Source organism: Hyaena hyaena, unplaced genomic scaffold (assembly GCF_003009895.1).
Source record: "Hyaena hyaena isolate Hyena2069 unplaced genomic scaffold, ASM300989v1 scaffold_228, whole genome shotgun sequence".
NCBI lineage: Eukaryota > Metazoa > Chordata > Mammalia > Carnivora > Hyaenidae > Hyaena > Hyaena hyaena.
In genome coordinates this window covers 927823-951203 of record NW_024080860.1, presented here as the reverse complement: position 1 = coordinate 951203, position 23381 = coordinate 927823, and the positions used below count along the sequence as shown (strand labels likewise).

The 23381-nt window shown below is 53.2% G+C and overlaps 1 protein-coding gene across 1 annotated transcript in view; it reads right to left on the bottom strand.

The window, feature by feature from the left end:
* The window catches only part of SRRM3 (serine/arginine repetitive matrix 3), a 56406-nt gene extending 43428 nt beyond the window's left edge, over window positions 1-12978 (bottom strand). Inside the window, 1 exon segment of the mRNA XM_039243473.1 lies at window positions 12909-12978. The gene's annotated coding sequence lies outside the window, so the exon portion shown is untranslated.
* Between the last annotated feature and the right edge of the window lie 10403 nt (window positions 12979-23381).

Below are 23381 nucleotides of genomic sequence, written 5' to 3'. Positions count from 1 at the left end.
GGTCTTCCTGGAGGCAAGATCTTGAAGCATTAAGTAGGAACTGGTGGGACAAAGAGGGGAAGGAAGGATGTCCTGGGCGGAATGTGGGTGTGGGTGTGGGAAGAAGGCTTGGAGAGGAAAGAGGGAAGAGCATAGGCTTGTGCATGGCTGAGCACAGAAGGCCAGGGGGCTGGAGAGTGGGAACCAAGGAGCTGGGATCATACCCTGCAGGCAATAGGGAGCCAGTGAAGGCTGTTGAGCTGGGGAGGTCATGGTCAGATTTGTATTTTGGAAAGATCTCTCTTGCTGCCCAGTGCCCTCGCTTTTGGTGGTCCCTGCCCTTTGGAGAGAAAGGTCTGACCCTAAGGGACAGCCCAGTGCACATTAGCCAGGTGCAGATCAGCAAGTGGCTGAAGAGCCAGCCCGTGTTCAAGTCACTTACTATGTTTCCTAAAACGACTTAACCTCTGTGCTCAGTTTCCTCATTTGTAAAATGGGATTCATAGAAATACCAACCCCCCTCCCCTGCTTAGGGGTGACGTAATTCACCTTTAAATTAACGGTACATAGTAAGTTCTAGGGGTGCCTGAGTGGCTCAGTCAGCTAACCGTGCAACTTTGGCTAAGGTCATGATCTTGCTGTCCATGAGTTCAAGCCCTGTATCTGGCTCTGAGCAGACAGCTCAGAGCCTGGAGCCTGCTTCAGATTCTGTGCCTCCCTCTCTCTGCCCCTCCCCTGCTCGTGCTCTGTCTCTCTCTGTGTGGGTCCCTCAAAAATAAATAAACATTGGTGGCTCAGTCTGTTAAGCGTCTGACTTCGGCTCAGGTCATGATCTCACGGTTCGTGGGTTCGTGGGTTCGAGCCCCACGTCGGGCTCTGTGCTAACAGCCAGCTCAGAGCCTGGAGCCTGCTTTGGATTCTGTGTCTCCCTCTCTCTCTGACCCTCCCCTGCTCATGCTGTCTCTCTCTCTCAGAAATAAATAAATATTTAAAAAAATTTTAAATACCTTAATTAAAAAATAAATAAATAAACATTAAAACATTTTTTAAGAAAGGGTACACAATAAGTTCTATGTATAAGTGTTAACTGCTAGCGTTACCCATAAATAATGCCAACCAGTCTAACCCATGACAGGCATGAGTTAACCAGTATATATAGATCAGTCTAAATCAGAACGGGAGCAGGTAGATAAGGACCATTCCAAATCAGCACCAACTCGTAAAGCAGGGCCAACAAGGCAGCTTTTCACAGATATCCACCCACTGAGACCAGTACCCGCTGCAGCAGGAGGCCTGGGAGGGAGTACTCAGCCAGACCGGCAGCGAGAGGGTTAGCCGAGTGAGCTTCCTCCCTGCCTTCTTGGAGCCTCTCTTGGGAGGTGCTGGCTCTGCTGTTTGTTACCCAACCCTCCAGAAGACGCTGCAGGGGGAGGGAGAATCGCTGAAAGCCTTCCTTTCAATTATTCAGTAGCCAAAGCTTCCTGCTGCCCCCGTTGGAGCCAGAGGCAGGCTCTGTCCAGAGCCCCCCCGGGCTGGGTCTGGCTGGGTTGGGGGTGGGGAGGGCTGGTTCTAGGAGGGGCAGGCAGCCTGGCCCACAGGCTGGGTTGCAGCGCTCGCTCACTTGTGGTCCCACCCCGGTTCCCCCCCCCCCCCCCAGCTGGGCCCCCAGCAGGGCTCTGAGCTGTCCCCTCCTTGCAGTCTGGGCCTGCCATGGAATGGATGCGGTGGGGCTGTCCGAGTCCCTAGACTCAGGATGGGGTGTCCAGGGCAGGCAAGGGAGGGCGGGCAAGCCTTCTGTCTACAGGACAAAGCCCAGGCAGCTTAGCTGGCCCCTGGGTCCTGAACCACCAGTCCAGGCGCCCTGTGTCTCAGACAGGCAGCCCTCTGGTCCACCTAAGAACACACTGGCCCATGCTGCTCCCTCTGCCCCAAATGCCCTTCCCCTTCCATTTCTTCCTATGAGACTCTGTTCAAGCATCACCTTCTCTAGGAAGTCTTCCATGACCTCCACAGGGGATGCTCCTCTGCTGTGCCCTCAGAGCCCTACCCACTGGCTACTGCTCTCCACGATCACTTCCTCCTCCATCCTGCCATGACTGCTCCCTGGCCTAGCGAGGGCAGTGACTCCAAGGGTAACATCCATCTTTGTGTCCCTCGTGCCCAGCACAGAGCTTGGCACAAAGCAACCAAGCGGTGAACCTTTATTAAACCATCTGTGAACCTTTGCTGAAAGTCAGCCTGTGTTTACACCGATGGGGAGCTCACTACTGGTTTTGTTTTTGTTTTTGTTTTTTTGTTACCACTGCCAGAGACCTTAGCAGGAAAAGTCCCTGGTTACTGCTCTCAGCGCACCCAGACTTTGCGTGTGCTGACATTTTCACACAGAGCACACTGTCATATACTTTGTAAACCGTGGCGTTTAGCTTGTCTTGAGTGGAGAAAAAGGACTTGCCTGGGACCCAGGCTCCTGCCTGTCAGCCCAGAACCTCTGTTTCTGCTCCTGTTGGCTCTGATTTGGGTTCCCAGAGCATAGGATTTTGATGACAGGTCCCTGGAGACAGGAAGGCCTCAGCTTTCTGCTCTCTACAGAGGAGCCCACAGTACAGGTAATTCAGCCCAGGTAAGACCGGTACAGACCAGTGTCACCCAGGCGAGGCCAGGGAGAGCCTGAAGCTGGAGTTTAGACTGGATACGTCAACTGTGGACAGCAGGGGAACCCACAGACCAGTGCAGATCAGCGTTATAGACCAGTGGACCAGAGCAGGCCATGCAGCACTGGTCACTGAAAATAACGCAGAGCAGTTCAATCCGGAACGTGGGCCTGTGTAGACCAGTGATGAGACCACACAAACAAGTAGTTCCTTTGTCTCCCTTCCCCACACTCTAGTGGAACAAAGGAATGCATCCCACTCAGCCCACTCTGCTGCTCTTCCAGGCCCTCAATGGCCTTTGGGAGCTGCAGCCTTCTGGCAGGGAGCAGACCACGTCCCTGTGGCTGCCTGAGCTAGAATGGAAGGCTGCGTGCGGTTCGGGCAGAGGGAGCCTGAGAAAGAAGCTTTGCATGGCTGAGCTGTCACTGGTGGCATGGGCTGCCAGGGAGGTGATCTCTGTGTCCTTGGGAGGGTCCAAGCCAGATGGCCTTGGTGAGGCATCCCAGGGAGAGATATCTACATGCCAGGACTCCTTACTCTCTGAGGACCCTCCCTATCTGGCCTCTGGGGCTGAACGTGGAGTGAACTCAGAGGAGCCTGTGAGCTGATGTCAGCTTCCATCATGCCCGTTGCCCCCTTCACCCCTCAAGGATCAGATCCTTCAGGCTCACACCCAGGAGCTGGGCCCACAGAAAGGCAGAATGGGCTAGAAGCTATGTGGCCAGATCTCTTTTCCTTTTTGAACCTCAGTTTCCCCATCTGGACTAAGTGTCAGGAGCCTGGATACTACTGGGGCCAGGGTAGGGCTGGGCTCTGAGTCTCTGGCAGTCCAAGACTTAGAAGAATCAAAGTTGGTGGCGATGTGCTGCCCCAGGAGTTATCAGCTGGAGGGGTATGTGCAGGACAGATAGATAAGCCCCTTCTACCCACTGGGGAGGGTGACAGGAGAAGCCAGGGCAGCTGCCTCCATTGCCTACACAATCTCATTATGGAAAATTCCCTCTATTGACTCAGCTCTAATCAAGCAGGCTGCCCTGGGCATCCCCCCGCCCCCCCAGGTTTCTGCTGGGCCGGGTGAGATCAAAGAGAGAGCTGGGCTGGGGGCTGGAGCCTCGCCTGCCATTCCCATCGATCCAGATGCGCCTCCCGTTGCTAGGCAACAGCCTCCAGTCTCTCCTGGTCCTTCCTCCCCCAGGGGCTGCAGGATCGGGTGGCGGGGAGAGACCCCACATTTATTCTCCAGGTCTTCTTTTACCAAGCTAGACATCTCTGTCACCAAGGCCCTCCTCTTACCCAGGAAGCCACCCCCCTCATCCCGGCAGCTTGACCCTCCTGCAAAATGGACCCCTTTTCTCCCCCCCTCCCACATTTGCATTCACCTCCAGAATACTGGAAATTCACACCTCCTGTGCTCCACATACACACTCTCTCAGGAAGACAGGCCAGGGATTCTTGAGAGGAGAAGGGACCCGCAGGGGGTCAGCGAAAAAGTCAAGGCTACCAACTTCCAGCCCAGCGCTGCACTAGATGTGGGAGCCATTTAATCTTAAGAGAACGGCTCCGAAGACAAATTCACACTCCCAGCTTTGAGTGGGTTGGCTTTTTTTTCTTTTTCCAAAACGTAGGATGCATTTCATAGTAGTTTTTTTCTTTTTTGTTTCAAGTGCTATAATTTAAAACTGTAAGTTGTGTTTTAAAACAGGCACAAAAATGTACTGTGGGCTTTGGGGGCTGTAATTGACTAAATAATGCAAATCTGATCATTTTATCGCATTTAATATTGTGCGTATTTTATCCACCCTATCCTGCTCATCTGTTCCTTTTTTTCCCTTTAACTGAATATATGCATGCCATCCTGCGGTTGTTATGTGGTGACCTACTTATATTGTGACTTATTTAGGATTTTAAGGTCTCTCCCCCTTCCGAAGTCTTTAGAGCCCTTAGGGATGGAAAGTATCTCCTTTTTCCCTCCGGTCCCTCATCAGACCTTGTTTTAAATGCGACTAAGGGACAGCAAGAGGGATGCGCTTCCTAAAGTATAAAGGGCAGACTCAGGAGTTCAGGGGCTCAGCCCTGAGAGCCACAGTCCCAGTGCCATTGGTCTTGCCACTGTCTGCCACCTGCTCCCCCAGCTCTGCAGCACTGTGACTGCTCCTCGCTGCCTTCCCTGCTCGGCCCCAGTCCCATGTGTCAACTCTGAGAGGCACAGCTTTCCAGGGTCCTTGACAAATGGTAGCCAATTAATGTCAATTAATCTGATTAGCCTAAATAGTTAATTAAGCAGTTAATTAACAACATCATTGACAATAACCTATGGCTCCTGAGGGATTGTGGGTGGGAGGCAGGCATGGTGGGGGGCTCTCCTTGCTCCGGGAAGGGGTGAGTCCCTTAAGGTCACGGTGGGTGGAGGTGGCTTGTGCAGCTGTAGCCTCTCCAAGTCTCCATCTTGCTCTGCCATCAGCCCCAGAATCTTCATCAGGGATGAATCCCACCCCAGTGACACGCCCTCCCCTGCTCCCTGGCCAGGTTTGAGAGGGTCTGTCTTGTGCGGGAGAGGCCATACCTCAGCACAGCAGAGAAGGGAGAGAGGCCTATTGTCTGGAAAACTGTTCCACCCCAAAATCCCAGAGAGGAGCCCCTGTCTCTGCTGCTACCACCCCTGCTCCAGACGGGGCACCTCGCGGCTTCAGCCCCTGTCAGGGCCACGGACCTCTCCAAGTTGCATAGCAGCCCTGGAAGGGAATCGTCATCCTTAAGCCCATCCTACAGATGAGGAAACCGAACACCTCCCATATGCCAGACCCTGTGTTTGCACTGGGGGGCCCGCGACAGTGAGTAACACAGGGTCCCTGACCTCAAAGAGTTCCTGCAGTATCATCGAATGGTGCAGCCTCTTTGTTCCTACCATGTCTTAGCTGGGTGATGTTAGTAACCTTATTAACCTCTCTGTGTCTCAGTATCCCCTGCTGTGACCCGGCTACTTCCGAGGATGTTTTGAGGACTGAGTGGGAAATGCCGAGTAGGTGTTCGCAGTGACTAAATGACCTGCCAGGACCGAGTATAAAAGGGGACAAGAAGAAAGTAGCATAGGACATGTGGAGGCACCTGGAGGGAGGAGAGCTTGGAACAAGGTATTGTCCAGAAGACATGTGAGCAGAGGCTGAAATTCAAAGAGGTGGAAGAAGAAGGAGGAAGGGCATCCAGGCAAAGGCAACAGCATATGCAAAGCTATAAGGCGCCGATTTTGAACTCTAGCACGGATGTCACGTGGGAGCTTTAAGAAACTACAGCCCCCCTGGCCCCACATGCAGATGCTAAACCCATCATTTTGGGTGGGTCCCAGGAATCTGTTTTTCACAGGCTGTTCTGGAAATCCTGAGGCAGGTACTCTGCGCATAGAGACCATGGCTGCAGTGGTTCTGATCGTCCTGGGTTGGGAGGAGCTGAGCTACAGTAGGAGAGGCCCCCGGCCATGTGACCTGTGTCCTGAAAACACACCGCAGGCCCCCAGTTCTCTCCATCTGTCCAAATCACGCTTGCCCTTCGGGGGTGACCTTCCCGATACAGCTCTGGCCATTTGCTTACCTGCTGGAAACATCCTGTGGTTTCTCTGCTGCCCACAGGAGAAAGGCTAGGCTCCCCGCACTGGCACTATGGCCCTTCGTGAGGCCTCCCTCCCCAGCCTGGGCCCAGACCCCGACTCTCCAGCCACACTATTCCCCAAGTGCCTGGTATTCTTCCCTCCATATCTCCACACATGCTGTTCCCTCTGCCAAAAATGCCTTCCCCTCTCCCCCTCCCCCTGGCAAACCTGGACTCCTCTTAGCAAGTCCATCTGTGAAGCTGGCCCCAGAGTCCACTGGGCAGGCAACCTCCCCCACCACCAGTGCCCCAGCTGTCCTTGGAATGTTCCCCCCTTAACCCATATTCTGTCTCAAAACATTCACCAGTTTAGGGGTCTTGTTCCCCACCAGGCCGGGGAATGCTCCTCCCTTTCTCCGGTACCTAGCACAGAATTTGGGGATGACAATGATAATTGAGCTTTAAAGTTCAGAGGAGCTACTGAGCAAGTTTGATGAATGAATGAGTGATTGAATGAATGAATGAATGAATGATCGATCATCTCTGCTTTCTGATACATGAGGAGCAGGGGGACAGAGGGAGGGAGAATTTGGAGGCAAAAAAGAGATGTTCTGGGGACACTAATGGATGGCTCACGAAGACCAATAAGCATATGTCAGACAGGGAGGGCGGACAGGGCTGCCTGGAGGCAGGGCCTGCTGGGTGTCCTAGCTTCCTTCCCATCCCAAAAGTCCCGTCTGGCACCCTCTTGGGAGAAGGGGCGGCTCTGCTCCTCTGCCAGGCCCGAAGCCTGCTCCCCCAGCCTGGGCTTCTGTGTCTGATCCCGAGGGCTGTGCCAGCGGCTGGGCCTGGGCGTGGGGGCAGGCTGCCCACCCCGTTCTGGCCCTGCCCCCGGCCCATACGTCTTTCTTTCTCCCTGAGTGAGTCTAGCCTGGAACATGTGCATGTACACATACGCATCAAATCTCCCAGAGGCGCATCTCCGGTACCTGATCCCCTTGCAGTCACCTCTCCCCAGCCCCCAGCCTGTTTGTCCTTGGTCTCTTTCTTTCCATCCTTCCCTCTACCCCTATGCAGCCAGAGTGGGCTTCCTACAGGGCAGATATGACCATTTCATGAGGATGCTGCAAAGCCTCCCATGACTTCCATTGCTTTCCAAATAAATCCCCAGCTCTTACAGTGGTTCTTAAGGTATTTCACGACCTGGCTGGGCCTGTCACTCCCTGCTGTGCTGCCCTCTGCCCTCTATTCCCAGGCATGCCCTGTGGGCTATGGCTGCATTAGATTATTCATTATCCTCTTAGTTCAGCAGGACTTTTCATACCTTTGTGCCCACGCTGTTCTCTGGAGTGTCATGCCCCTGTCTGCTCTGTCTGGCACCTTCCTTGCCATTCTTGAAGGCCTAACGTAAATGCCCCCCTCCCAGAAGCCTCCTCTGGCTGCCCACATCACCGTGGTCATCTTAGCCTTGGCAGAACCTCAGCGGGTGGTCAATGTCAGTTCCCTCGTGCCTGCCTTTCCCCACTAGTCAGGGAGTTCCTCAAGGTCATGGTTGGTGTCCGGAGCACCTGTGTCCTCCGTGTTCAGACTGGGCCCAGAACATAGGGGGCACTCAGTAGATCTTGACTGTGTGATCTTACACTCAGATGATGGCCATTGAGCGCACTGGGTTTAATCCTTGAGCGAGTCATTTCTCATAGCATACCTGGGGGCGGGTAGCGTTATGCCCATTTTATAGGGGGGAAATGGATGTGGTCATGGAGGTTGGGGCCCAAATGAGATCAGAGTCCAGGAGACTGGCAGTCACCTAAGCTTTCTTCTGAGGTCTTTTTGGGTTAGGTTCTCACCTTTCCTGGGGGATGCATGACCCTCATGTGCTCATCTTTTCCCCTCAGCAGCTCTGGGCTTCCCTACCTCGGTCCCCGGCTGATTGTCACAGGGCCCAAAGCCATCCTCGCCAAGGGAAACCCACAGCCAGCAGACCCCAAAGGTGTGCCCCACCTAAGAGGGAAGGGCGGTGGAGGGGGGGTGGAGATTCTTCCCACAGGTCTCCCGGGCTCCTTGGGAAGCAGTTCCTCCCACGTCCAGCCTTCAAACGGCCATCAAAAGGCAGCTTTTTGAAGAATCTTTAAAGACATCAGAGAATTCTTGAAATAAGAGTGAAAAATGGGATGCTGGCTTCCCTCAACGGTGTGTTCCCAGTTTTTAAACTCTATGTATCTATGAACACATGGACAAAATCCTGGAAGAAATGCCCTGCCCCCGCCCTTGCCCCCTCCTGATGTTCACAGTGGCTATCTCTGGGTGGTGGGACTACAGATGATTTCCATTTTCTCCTTGGCTTCTCTACTCCTCAGGTCTTGCACAAGGAAGGTGTGCCATTTTTAGAATCACAAGAATGCAATGCAACTTGCTTTTAGCTACCTGTCTCCATCCTAGGGAGTTTTAGGGAGATGGTAGTAGGGATGGAGCTCAGTATGGGAGGGGTCTCGGAGCCATAGGCCACACTCAAAGCTAGGAATAAAATAGAGAGGCCAAGGGCTCCCCAGCTCAGTAAGCTGCCGGCATCCCAGGGTCCGGCTCACCGGGCCTGGACCGCCTTATAGGCCTCAAAGACCCCAGCAAGATGCTAAGGGAGCTATGCACCGCCCGCCAGCTCCAGCTGGCACAGAAGCCTCTGCGGTGGGCCAGAGGCCAGGCGGGGGGTGGCAGGAGGCTGAGGCCAGGCTGAGTGCCCAGGAGGCGGTGCTGCAGGTGGATGGGCTGACGGCTTTGGCTGGGGGCAGGGGTGTCCCTGGGGGTCGGGGGCTGCTCTGAAGCCAAAGCACACATGGCCACTGTGGCCTTTCTCCTAGGGTCAAGGGTCAACTTGGGCAGCCTGGACCTGGTCACTTGCCAAGGCCCCCTGCGCCCCCCATTCTGGATGACATGGAGTCAACAGGGCTTGGCCTCTGGGGATGGAGCTGTCACCCTCCTGTGCTCATGACCCAGAAGAAGGAGAAGGGGCAGAACCTGGAGGTGTCAGCTGGCACTAAAGCTGCAGTGAAAAACCTAGGCTGGGCCAGGCTGGGGTCTGTCACTATTGGTGTCTGTCACTATTGGTGATGAGCATGTCATAAGCTCCTCTGCTCCTCTGGGCCTCCTACCTTCTAACCTCTCTCCGCCTCCCCCACCCTCATAGAACAGCCCCCCTTCCTCTCTGAACCCATGCTCACTGAGTGTCCTCTCTGATCCTTCCACCTCTCTGAGCCCCCACCTTCCCACTCGGCCCAGGTGGGAGCTGGAATTGAGAAAGAACTTTTCCCTTTCTTGCCTGGCTTTCCCTCCCCACTCAGACTGGACCAGCCACCAGGCAGACTCACTCCCTCTACAGGGCCCTGCGTCCTCTCTTTAGAGCATCAGCTGAAAAATTCCTCCCTCTCCCCACGACGCCATGAATAAACCTCAACCACCGCACTCCTGCTGCTTCTGTGGATTCGGGGCCTGTGCATGTGTGTCCTGGGAGCCTCCTGGAGTCTGGGGCGAGCAACTCTGGGAGGTGTGTGGAGGGCATCTTCAGTGTCCCTGTAGGTCACCTCAAATCCTGGGCCAGGAAGGCTAAATCCTGGCTCAGCCAAAGAATTTGGGGTCTCCTGGTAAGCCACTGGGCCTCTCCAAGCTTCATCCCCCCGCCTTTAGTTAAGACCCCAAGTTTGTAGATGGGAGGGACAGGTGAATTTTAAATCTCAGCTCCAACTAATAACTCAAACATTGAAACACTTGGAGGTGACTCCTGTCTCTGCCAGTAGAACCACAGGCTTCCCGACACACAGATTTATAGAGCAGAGAGATCTTAAAATCGTCGTGCTGGCAGGGCTTTAGGGGGGTCATTCAGTCAAACCCCATCATTTTATAGCTGAGGACACAGAGGCCCAGAGACAGGCAGGGACCTGCTCAAGGTCACACAAGCAGCCAGGGTCGGAGAAGGACCCAGAAAGAAGGTCCTTGGACTCTTGTCCCAGGGCCCTTCAGATACCTCTACCACATGCCTCCTCCCATCTCCCGCCGGCCCACAATGCCCTGGTTGACCCTCACCCAGGAGAGCCTAGAGAATTGAGGACAGGATGATGTTGTGGAAGCCACACTGGGCCCCTGAGGCAGTGGGTGTGGGCTGCACCAAGACCTTGCTCTGTGACCTTGGAAAGTCACATCACTTCCAGGCCCGGTTTTGCTCCTCTTTGAAAGGGATCAAAAATACCTCTGATACCAGGCTACACAAGGATGAAGCGAGATAATGTATATGAAGTGACAGGTCCATGGCAGGGGCTCAGAGTGTGTGAAGGAGTCAAGGGATTCCCTTGTTCCCTCAGCAGAATCCCTGATGGCTGCTGGGACAGGAGGAGCCTTGATTCTGCCCCAGGGCAGCAAGAGGTGGGCAGAGGAAGAGTAAAATCAGTAGGGAAGGCTGACCCCAGCAGTGCTGGCAGTGGCTTGTGACCATGGCCCCATGTCAGGGGGTGGGGGCTAACTGCTCAGAAAGGAACAGGCAGTCACTGGCTTGCTGAGGTCAGCAAGAGGCTGGCAGGCAGAGGAGGTGAGAAGTGGATACGGCAGTGAGCAGATGGGCCGGCCAGACCCAGACTCCCCCTCTGGCAGGCATGACAGTGGCAGGGGTGGGTTGTGGTGGGGGCACTCAGCTGGCCAGTTCAAAGCACATTTCACCTCCAAATATCCCAGTGACCTTGGGAGAGTCAGCTCTTGTCACTGCACTGCACACCCTCACTCATATGCCTCAGGCTCCCCACCTGGAAAGCTGGCATCATGAATCAAGAAACTGGCATTTAAGTGGGCCTTGATATCAAGGGGCTAGGACAGGTCATCAGCTGCACGTCTGCCCCAGGGAAGACAGCTTGGGTGCTTCGTGACCTTGGGAAAGTTACTCAGGTCTCATTTCTCAGCTGTGAAATAGAGACAATGATGGCTTCCTTGGAAAGTTCTTGTGAGGATTAACTGAATCAACGGTAGCACTGTGTCTAGCATGGAGCCTGGTGCAAGGCCCTCAGCCAATGTCCCCCTCCTCTGGGAAGAGAAAGATGTGCTTCAGACAATGCTGAGAACTTTCCCACCTTTATCCAGCTCCTCCTTAAGAAATTCTTACTTGCAATCAGGGGCACCTGCATGGCTCAGTACGTAAAGAAATTATTACTTGCATTCAACTGATAAACAGTCTCCCATGATTTTACAGCCCCAAAGTAATTTCCCAGTCCTTATCTGGATTATTTTTTGGAATAGCCAAATAGATGCTGTTAACATGACACCTGTTTTACAGATTGGGAAACAGGCTCAGAAAGGTTAAGTGGCTTACCTGAAGTCATGCAGCTTAGATTTGGACCCATGTCTCTCAGACTTCAGAGTCCATGACACCCTACCCACCTACCCCCACCTCTTAAAATCCAATCAAGTCTTTATTCACCCTTCAAGAATTCCTCCTCCACCCCTCACAGGAGAGTGGGATGGGGCATAAAGTTAAGGAACCAAAAAGCTGGTAATGTGTGGGAGCAATTTCCTAGCCAGCTTGGTCCTATTTCTGGCTGGGGGAGAATTTGGTATGTGCTGGGGCCATGACCTTAGGATGCACAGAGAAACTCTCCAGCTCCTGCCTTGCTCTCCACCTAAGTTCCTGCCGTTTCTCTTGACGCAGGACAAAATGCCAGCCCAGGCCCTCTGATGCCAGTAGTGGGCAAATGAGTGTAGTCTTAGGGTAGTGAGAAGTCATGGCTGGGACAGACCACGGGCATTGGAGTACCAGGCCAGACCTGGGTGCCCTTCTTTCTCTCCCTGCCAAACCCATCCCCACAATGGACCTGCTGCCAGGAGCAAGAACTGCAGGAGGCTTTAACACTGCCCAGGCAGGAGACCGGCGGGGGGGGGGGGGGGGGGGGGGGGGGGGGGGGGGGGGGGCGGGGGGAGGGGATGCAAGGCAGAAGGCAGAGGCTGCGTCTCTTCCCTCATCTCTCCTTTTTACCAGGAATTTGCTCTGAGCTTGGACCCACTCAGAACTCGAGAAACTCTCCCTGGGCATTCAGGGAGGTTGCAGAGAACCCCCCTAAACTCCTAGTGGCTATTTTCTCTTCTGTGTCCTCCATCCTCTTCCCAGTGTGAGAGTAAATGCCATCCTGTGTGAGACCCAGTTCTCGTTGCCAGCTCCTGCCTCCCTCGGGGCATTTGGGCAGCTGGGAAAGGGGCCAGGCTGTCCCCTGTACTGCCACCCCCTGCTGGACAGAAGCCCAGCATTCAGGTGGGGGCTTGCTCCCTCCACCCCTCCCAGTGACCAGCCTCTCCACAGGGTCCATGTATTGATCTCTCCCTTCCCTAGGGAGCAGGTCCTTCTCCTCAGCTGGGGGAGAGCAACTGGACTGCAGCTGAGGGCCTCCTTAACATCCTCATGGGCCAGGCCATGGCCATTTATACCCAGGGGAGTCCCCATGACCCCGCAGGGTTCCCACTTTCTCCATTCCTCTCAGTGAAATGAACAATGTTCCTCATCTCTGTTCCCCAGGTGCCTCGCACCCTCGATCAAACACTCTTACAGCCCCCCAACCTACCCCCTGCTCGGGGGCCTGCCGACCCCGAGTCCCTGTCCAACTGTGGAGGCCCGAGGTTCAACCCAGCCCCAGCCCCTCTGGGAAATGCCCCCGCCCCACTAGGGGCTCTCACCTCCCCGCTGGCCGCCGCGCTCCGCCGGCTGCTGAAGCCAGGCCCTCCGGCCCCGCTAGTCCCAGCTTCCTCCTCCGCTCGGCTCGGCAGGGCAGCTCCGCGGCCCCCACGGCCCCCCGCGCCCTCCGTCTCCCCGCGGGCGCCGCCGCCGCCGATTGCTGAAATGCTGGACAGCGCACCACCATGGAGGCGGCCTCCCTGCCCGCCTGCCGGCCAGAGCGGTCCGGCCTCCACAGCGCCCTCCGCAGGCCCGGAGGGCCCCCCACAGCGGAGGCCAGGGACTGGGCATCCGACAGGGACTCTCCTCCACCGCAGCTACATCAGGTCTACTCCTTGCGGGTGGGAGCTCGCCAGTCCCCGAAATCTCCCGGGGCTAGGAAGGTTATTAATTTGGAATTGGAAACAGAACTCGGTATCCTGAGTTCTCGCCAGGACACTTACTGAGCAGCTGGTGTCTGAGAGGGCCCTGGGATCTGACTGGGAGATGTCCCAGGAGGCCCCTTTTATGGCGCATCCTGGTAGCTGGACAGAGGCTGGGAACGGTGGAGGGGGAGGGCCATCTAACTGGGAGAGGAGTTTGGGAATGGAATCTCTGGACCTTCGGTGGTGCTTGGTCCTGCGTCTGGAGTCGTGAGTCAAAGTCACGCTTTGGTTACCCTCTTCAAGACCTTGGGGTTGTTTGTCCCTCCTGCGACTTCCACCTTCCTTTCCTTGACTCAACAGTGAGCCGGCTGAGTGCAGGAAATTCAGGGGTAGGACAGTTTCCTGAAAAGGCTTTGGAATCCCAGAGACCGACCTTTAATGGAAACCAGGAATATGGAGGAGACCTTGGCTTGGAACCCACCAGTGGTGTCCTGGTGAAGGCTTCCTGTCCCGGGCAACAGGGGTGGAAGTGCCAGAGCAGGCTTGAGTGGCGCCCAGACTAGGGTGAGGCAAGTGAGGCTCATGGGGTGTAGATTTTAAGAAGGCATTTACATGACTCTGAGAGTGTGTATGATTGTTGTAAGTCTGTGCACGTATCTGTGCATGTGTGCCCATCTGTATGCATGTGTGTCTGTGTGCCCTCCTCCCCTCCCTGCTCCCCCAAGTTTCTTCATCCACATGCGTGTTTGGAATATGTTTGAATGGTTGGGATCCTGGCACTGCGGGCCTATTCCTGTCTGCAGAACAAAGCTTGGGGTCGGGGAGAGGAGCTACAGCTGCTGCTGCCATTACCACAGACCCATGGCCCCAGGGGCAAGTCCTCTGCTGGTCTCCTGCCTTCTAGCTGCATGAATATTTCATCTGCTGGGGCCTTGGGCTGGCTTGGCACCAGCGTGCTCCCTCTTCCTGCCCCCTTTGCCTGGCTGGGCCTCCCAAAGTAGAGGAGGGAGTAGATAGATCAAGGACTGGGAGAGGGCCCCTGAAGGGCCTGTAGGCCTGGCCTCGCCTGGGGAGCTATGGCTGAGTGTGTGGAGGGGGAGTCAGCGAGGCCAGAGGCGGTGAGGGATGGGGCATCCTCAGAGCGAAGTCTGTTCTTTGATGAAATCAAATTGGCTTTATGAAACCTCACCACACTGATTTGGTTCCTGACCAGCCCTGGCCTCAACCTTAACTGTTTGGGACTAGTGCCTGGGAACTCCTTGCCTTAGCTGGGCACACCTCCTCTTGCCCTCCCCTCAGCTGCCTCTGCAGACCCTGGCCCCCTGGCTTCACAGTGGGAGGTACTTCAGGACAGAAGGGGAGAGGGGCCTTCTGGCGGCAAGCTAGCTGCGCAGCCCCTCCCCCCCACCCTCCCAGCTGCCTTGGGCCCTCTATTCTACCAGACCTGAGATTCTCGAACCCTGGAATAGCCCCTGGGTTAGCCCCTCAGCCCCAGGAGCCCCCATATGCCTTGTACTCCTTTGCCCTGCATCCGAGGAGTAGGCCCCTACCTTGGGCTCTCTTCCAGCCAGCTAATTTTCCAAAAAGGACTCCTTCTCTTGTGTTACTCATTTCAACAAATGGCATCACCATCTGTGCTTGGTTTTCTCCATTTGCCCCCCTGGGCCCTTTCGCCTCCCTTCTCTGCCCTCCTCCAAGCCTTGGGAGGCTGACCTCTGCAGACCGATTACCCAGGTTCCCTTGCCCTTGGCTACTGATTGGGTTCATTCAAGGGGAAGCATCACCAGGAGAATGAAGAGCAGGAAGAGAGAGAAGCTAGGTATCTATTCCCCTACTGAATTCCTCTCTAGCTCTGGTCCAGTGGCTCCTCATCCACAGCCCCAGGGCTCCTGGCCAGGCTCTGGCATTGTTACCTCCCTGTGGCACTTGAGGCCTAGTGGTGGTGGCTCCTCCTGCTGTGAATCTGGGTGCTTCTCTGTCCTTGTTCATATATCCCCACCTGCACCTCTGTGCACTGTCCCTTTATCATGCTCTCTTCAGTTAAGATTTTGGAGGTATATCTCCTCCATTCTGGGTCTGTCCCACTCACTTCTCCCCCCGGACCCAAGCCCAGCCCCTGAGTCAGAGCCCTGTGAGGCCTGAGACCTCCCTCTGGTTCCCCTGAAGACTTTCCATCTCCTGGAACTGTCCGTCTTCTGCACCTCTGTGGTGTCTGCCTGGCCCAGGTCCTGGGCCCCTGCCTAGTGCCCACCCTTCCCCATACTCTCTCCCCTGGAACATACATCTCTACTTGAATCACACTTGACCAATGAACCCTTCAAAGACCTCCCCATATAGAATAGCATCTCCCTACCCAGCACTATTTTCCCCTCTGACCCACCTTTAAAAAAATTATTGTGGGGGAGGCTGTGTCAGTAGGTTATGTGTCTGACTCTTGATTTTGGCTCAGGTCACGATCTCACGGTTTGTGAGATCAAGCCGAGCCCTACATTGGGCTCTGGTACTGACAGCGTGGAGCCTGCTTAGGATTCTCTCTCCTTTCTCGGCCCCTCCTGCTCACATGCATGCTCATTCTCTCTCTCAAAATACTGAAAGACACTTAAAAAAATTGTGGTAAAATATATAACATGAAATTTACCATTTAACCTTTTCAAGTGTACAGTTCAGTGGCATTAGGTACATTCACATGCTGTACACGCATCACCCAAATCCAAACTGGAACTCTGTACACATGAAACATTAACTCCTCGTCTCCTCTCCCCTCAGCCCCCTGGCACCTGCCACCCTACTGTTGTCCTCTGTGAACATGTCTACTTTGGGTGCCTCATATAAGTGGAATTAGATAGCATGTGCCCTCTTGTGTCTGGGCGATTTCACTCAGCATAATGTCATCAAGTTTCATCTATGTTGTAGGAGGTGTTGGAATGTTCTTCCTTTTTTTTTTTTTAAATAATTTTTAAAATGTTTATTTTCAGAGAGAGGAAGGGAAGGGTAGAGAGATAGGTGGACAGAGGATCCAAAATGGGCTCTGTGCTGACAGCAGAGAGCCCGATGTGGGGCTCAAACTCACGAAACGTGAGATCATGACCTGAGCGGAAATCAGATGCTTAACCGACTGAGCCACTCAGGTGCCCCAGAATGCCCTTCCTTTTTAAGGCTGAATACTATTTTATTGTAGATGGAGTGTGTTTTGTTCCTCCATCCATCCATCAATGGATGTTTGGGTTGTTTCTGCTTTTTGGCTATTGTGAGTATTGCTGCTGTGAACATCAGTGTATAAATATATGGTTGAGTCCCTGCTTTCAGTTCTTTTGGGCATATTGCCAGAAGTGGAATGACTGGATTATAGGGTAATTCCATGTTTGATTTTTAAAAATTTTTATGTTTTTTTAAAATTTATTTCTGAGAGAGAGAGACAGCATGAGCAGGGGAGGGTCAGAGAGAGAGAGAGAGAGCGAGAGAGAGAGATACAGAATCCAAAACAGGCTCCAGGCTCTGAGCTAGCTGTCAACACAGAGCCTGATGTGGGGCTCAAATCCTCGAACTGTGAGATCATGACCTGAGCCGAAGTCGGACGCTTAACTGACTGAACCATCCAGGTGCTCCTGATGTTTTTTTAAATGTTCATTCATTTTTGAGAGAGAGAGAGAGAGAGAGAGAGAGAGAATGCTAGCGGAGGAAGGGAAGAGAGAGACCCAGAATCCGAAGCAGGCTCCAGGCTCTGGGCTGTCAGCGCAGAGCCTGATGCGGGGCTCGAACTCTGTAATGGCAAGATCATGACCTGAGCCAAAGTTGGCTGCTTAACCAACTGAGCCACCCAGGCACCCCACCATGTTTGATTTTTTTGAGGACCCACCACAGGTTTTCCACAGCGGCTCTACCATTGTAATGCCCACCAGCAGTGTGCAAGGGCTCCAATTTCTCTACATCCTTGTCAACACTTATTATTTTCAGTTTTTGTTTATTTTTATTTTTTAAAAGCAGTCTCTATGCTCAACATGGGGCTTGAACTCATGACCCTAAGATCAAGAGTCTCATGCCCTTCTGACTGACCCAGCTGGGAGCCACTTAAAAATTTTTTTTAAATTATAGTCATACTCATAGGTGTGAAGTAGTGTCTTATTTTGGTTTCAGTTTGTATTTCCCTGAAGTTTCCTTGGAAGGTCAAGCATCTCTTCATGTGCTTAGTGGCCATTTGTCTATCTTCTGTGGAGAATGTCCCTTGTGTTGATCTTGTCACTTATCATCATTGTTACTCATTCACTTGTGTCTTTTTCTGTGTTCACACCCCACACCTTGAGTTCCATGAGAGGAAGGACTTTGTTCCCTGCTCTGTTCCCACTTTTCACACATGGTAGGTTTGCTCACTAAATGTTTATTGATCACATGTCTAAATGTTTCCATCAATGTTTTCTCAACCCATCTTCTGTCAATCTCACATTCCGCCACTTGTATCATGAGAACAATAATGCCACGCATAAGCCTTCCCAAAGTAGACACGGGACCCAGCGTCTGACTCAGAACCCTGCACCTGGGGCCCATTTGTGCTCTCCTGTTCCCCCATAGCCAGACTCACTTGCCTTCAATCTGTCACTCCATTTGGCCTTGCCCACATCCCATCTCCTCTCGTTCCAAACCCCGCACCCCCCACTGGCCTTCGAAGTTGCTCTTCTCTCCACGGTAACAGCTTTTCTTACATCCCTGTCCTTCAGCATTCAGCTCCATGGGTAACTCCCCTTTCAGGGTCCCTTCTCCACACCCCGTGCCTGATCAGCCCTTCCGGGGGCCTCATGCTCAGGGGCAAAAGCAGGAAAGTCCCTGGGATGAGGGGCCAGGCCAGGCTGGTGTCCTTCACTGGCCAGAGTTCAAGGCCCAGAGAGTGGCCTTGACCTCAGAATTGGCCCTGCCTTTTCTCTCTTGCTCTGCTGTGTCTCTGCCCCTCTTTCTGTGCCATCTTGTGCCTGGAGCATGAACCCCATGAAGGCTGGGTTTGGTCATGCCTATCTGTATCTCCCACACCAGCCACAGAAGGCAAGAATCATTGCTTGTTGAATTGAATTGTCTAGGTTTCTGTCTGTCTTCAAGCTGCTCTCTGTTTTTCTCCCTCTTTTTTTTAATTTTAATTTTAATTTTTTGCCTCTCCACCCCTCAATCTACTCTGTTCCCCCTTTCTCTGGCTCTGCCTTATCTTTTTCCATTTATCTTTCTGTATGATGTGATGTCACATGTACCTTGGGCACTTGACCTTAGAGTTAGTCCCTCTCTTCTGTTGCCTCTTCTTTTTAAAAATTTTTTTAAAAGTTTATTTATTTATTTTGAGAGAGAGAGAGAAAGTGTGTGTGTGCATGTGTGTGTGCGAGTGAGGGAGGAAGGGGCAGAATCCCAAGTAGGCTCTGCACTGTCAGCACGGAGGGCTCAAACCCACAAACCAAGAGATCATGACCTGAGCCGAAATCAAGAGTTAGGTACTTAACCAACCGAACCACTCAGGCTCCCATGTTCTAGTGCTTCTTAAAGTGTCCCCTCAACCTTCTACATCAGAACCACCTTAAATGCTTATTAAGTGTTTTGGTGTCTGAGCCTCTCTCCAGATTTGCTCTACAAATATAACAAATACTCCAAATGTAATGACTCAAAACGATGATTTTATTACATGTCGCAAGTTCAGGGGTTGGAAATTTAGGCGGGGCTTGGCTAGATGTTTCTTTTGCTCCACAAGGCTTTGAATGGGATCATTTTCATAGGGTGTTTTTTTTTTTTTTTTTTAGTTTATTTATTTTGAGAGACAGTGCACATGGGAGGAGCAGAGAGAGTGGGGGACAGAGAATCCCAAGCAGGCTCTGCCCTGTCATCCAGGAGCCCCTTTGTGGGGCTTGAACTCACAAACCACAAGATCTTGACCTGAGCCAAAATCAATAGTCTGACACTTAACCGACTGAGCCACTCTGGTGCCCCTCAGGGTGGCTTTCAGCTGAGGGATGGGTTGTGGACCAGAAGGTCAGGAATACCTTCATTCACATGTCTGGGGCCTCTGGTGGGGATGGCTGGAGGGTTAGGCTCAGCTTGCCTTCTCTTCTTCTCCAGATCATCTCTGGTCTCTCCATGGGGTGTCTCCAAGCAGAGTTGTCAGACTTCTCACATAGCATCTCAGCCCTCTGAAAACATGTGCTTCAAAAAAGGGGGCATAGAAGCTGCCAGCCTCTTAAGGCCTACCCCCAGAAGGCAAGACATAACTGTCCCCGTTTTCTATTGGTCAAAGCAGTTACAAACCGCACTCCATTCATTTATTTATTTATTATTTTTTTAAGTTTATTTATTTAGAGAGAGAGACAGCGTGAATAAGGGAGGGGCAGAGGGAGAGAAAGAACCTCAAGCAGCCAACAGAGAGCCCGATGCAGGGCTCAAGCCCATGAAGCCAGGAGATCATGATCTAAGCCAAAATCAAGAGTCAGACACTTAACTGACTGCTGACTGAGCCACCCAGGCGCCCTGATCCCACTCCATTTAGAAAAGTGCTTCATCACTCATATTCAAAGGTGATGGGAGGAGGGGCAAGGAGTTGGTGGCCTTTCTGTTTTTTTTAGTTTTAAGTAATCTCTATATCCAACGTAGAGCTTGAGCTCAGAACTCCAAGATCAAGAGTTACATGTTCCACTGACTGAGCCACCTAGGCACCCCTTGGTGGTCGTCTTTAACCCACCATATCTACCAAGTCACGCTTCTTGGTAGACCCATGATCGTGCTCCTGAATTTGAAGACCCAGAGCTATGGCCCTCCTCTGCCTAAGAGCTCATGCCCTTCAACCCCTAGGCTGTTCCTTTGCCCAGCATGCCTTACAGCCCTATGACCATGGGCTTAGCCTGAGTTTCAACAGTCTCCTACCTCCTGTAGCCCACAGTGACACTTGTGTGAGACACGTGGGTAGGCCACAGAAGGATGGCCGGATTCAAGCACGAGCGGCCAGCAGGCATTTGCATGAGACCACACCAGGCACGCGGTAGATGGTGAGTGATTGCATAATCCTGTTCTCACTAGAGAGAAAGGCCTGGAACCGGAAAATAAAAATAGTCCCTTGAACCTCAACTGCAGGGGATTTGTGCAAAGGCACCCAGGGCACATAAGACCAGAGGTGACAGTCTGAGGCCACCTGGACTGGCCAATCCTCCAGTGAGCAACGAATGTGTGCCTGGTGTGCTCCTGGCCGGCTGGGGATCTGGGGGCTCTGAAGGCATTGCCGCTCCCGGGCAGGCAAGTGTGAGGGGGGTGTCAAGGTGCCTAAAAGTCTTCCAAGGGTGTCTGGACTTGGGCTATCTGGAGGCTCCTGAAGCAATCTGGGAGGTATTTTTGGAGGAGAGTCTTGAGCTGGGCCCAAAGTGTGGGGAGGGTGTGACAGACTCAGTGGGATGAGTGGGGTCTGGAGCCAGATTTGCTGCTGACTAGCTGGTAGCTTTGGAAAAGTGATGTAAGCCTTGTTGAGCCTGTTTCCTCATCTGCAAAATGGGGTGGATAATACCCGTCTGAGTGTCGTCCTTCCTTTTGAATTATTATAGATCTTCTCAGGGTCATAGCCTGCAGCAAACTGGCGATGTGGGTGAAGGGCCAATGATGTTCTGGTGAATGACAAGACCTGGTTGCTCCCCCCCTGTCTTGGGACCTTCACTGCTCATTCTTTGCCCCTGGCCCAACCCATTCATGTTTCCCTGCAGAGGGTCCTTTCTCTCTCCTCTGTCCCATCCTGGCCACCCAGGTGCCCCCTCCGTGCCCAGCAGTATGCTGGTTCCACACTTTGTCCGGGGACCACCACCTCTCTCTCTGTGCCTCTGCCCAGCCCACCCCAGTCCTCTTCCTCTCCATTTCCTTCCCCTCCTTTGGCACATATTTCTCTCTCCGTCTCTCTCTCTCTCTCTCTGCAGAGCCTGGGAAATTGAGGAGTCCCTTGTGGCAGACAGGCTGGGCTGACCTTGAAGTGGATCTTTAATAAAAAATGAGCAGAGCCGGCAGCCTCCCCCCGCTTGCCTCCCCTGTTCTCCCCTCCTCCCTTCCACTTCCTGCTCTCTTCTCTTCTGCCTGTGAATCCCCCATTAGGAGCCCTTGCTCTGGGTTAAGCACTGCCTTTGTTAGGGAACTTTTGGAGGGCACGGATCCATCCCTGCAATGTGGGAGCATGAAGGGAGCATTTGGTGGCACTGGGGAAGTGGTATGGGGGGGAGCGGGTTATACTCTGAGGCCGTGGGCCCTGCCTGCTTCTGCCTTAGAGCTTTGCATGGGAATCTTCCCCACCAAGGCCTTGCAACTGTCCCACTGGTCCCGCCCCCACCCTGTCGCAAGGCTACCATGGACTGGAGTTGGAGGACCAGCAGCAGCAGCAGCAGCAGCAGCAAGTGGGCCCAGGAGGGAGAGTGGCTCACCTTCTAAACTTGGCCTGATCCCAGCATTGTGTTCCCCCCTCACGACGTCGAATCCTCACAATGAGCCTGTGAGCTGGAGATCATTGCCCCGGTTCCCAGACAAGGACATCTAGGACCAGAGGGTTTCAGAGCTGCCCATAGCCATCTCAGTCTGTAGTTGACCAGGGCAATGACTTGAATCCAAAACCCAGCTCTCCCCCGGAACCACTGGCCTCAGAGCTATGCACGGTCTTACCACTGCCTGACTGGGGCAACCAGCTTCTCTCCTGCACTGAGGCTGGAAGGCACTTAGGCCCTCGAACGTAGTCCCTATGGGAGGGATAGACCTCCCAGAACTAGGGTGCCAATTCTCTGGCTCCTCAGTATGTCCCCTTCCCCCCTGGACATTTTGGGACCCGCCTGAGCTAGGCACATTGTGGGTGTCTGACTATGATTGGCTCAGCCACTGTGCCCTTAGGGCTTGAATAGGTCTTATGGGGTATAGGAGGTATAGACATGTGTACAGATGTGTGTGCACAGACGAGTGCACATAGCATGTGGAAAGCATGTGGGGAAAAATGAGTGTGACTTTGTAAATGAATGAATGAATGAGTCACTCAAATGAGGCATTGTGTGCCAGGCAAGGTAGAGGCAGGAGCAGAGACTGTGCTCTCTCTGGGCTCTCCCTCCCCATGAGGCCCGCTGTGACAAAGATGCCCACCAAATGTTTGTGTTCCCCTTCCAGAGTGGAAAGTTGTCAATGGGGATGTGAATGCCCATCCAGGGACTACATCTCCCAGCATTCTTTGCATGTAGATAGACCATGTGACTAAGGCTCACCAATGGGATGTGGGCAGAAGGGACATTTTCCTGGAAGAGGAGTCTAACAAGCAGGTGTGCCTTTTTTCCCTTCTCTTCCCCCATCTGCTGGAAGAATGTACAAGACTCCAAGGCCCTGGAGAGGAGAGAGGGAGCCACTGGATGGAAGGAGCTTGGGTCCCTGTACTATCATATGGAAGAGAGCTTGCCTGCCTATCAGGAACATCAGCATAGGACCATTAGAGAGTGAGAAATGATAAGTAGTAATAAGCTACTGACACTTTAGAGTTTATTGTCACAGCAGCTAGCATTGCCTTACCTAACACACTCAACAGAAGCTAATTATTGAATGGCAAGCTATGGAACTTGGTAGAGGCTAAGATGACAGGTATCTGTGACGAAGGCCAGTCAGGCCCTTCACCCTTTTGCGCACGGCATGGCCTCACAGCTTTCTCCTCACCTCCCACATTCAGGGAGGAGTTAATGTTGCTTCTGGGTTGGGGGAAGGGCTCAGATGTCAGGGTTAAAAATGTCTAATTAGCCCAAATTAATCTACAGTGTCAGAAGTCTCTCTTACTGGTCTTCCTTGAACAGGGGTGGGGGAAGGGGAAGACTAGAAGGGGTACAAGGAAGGCTGGGAATGTTCTGTTCCTTGATCTAGATGCTGGGTACTTGGGTGTGTTCAGTTTGTGAAAATTCAGTGAGCAGTATGCATACAATTTCTACACTGTCTGTATGTGTATTATATTTCAAGAAAAACACATTTTAAATGCCCAGCAGACAGAAGGTAGGGTGTGGAGAGAGAGGGGGAAGAAGATGGGGGTGGAAACAAGGGGAGGGTGTTGGCAGAGGGATGAGGGAGGGGTGCACCCATCACTGTGGCCTAGGACAGATGCCTCCTCTC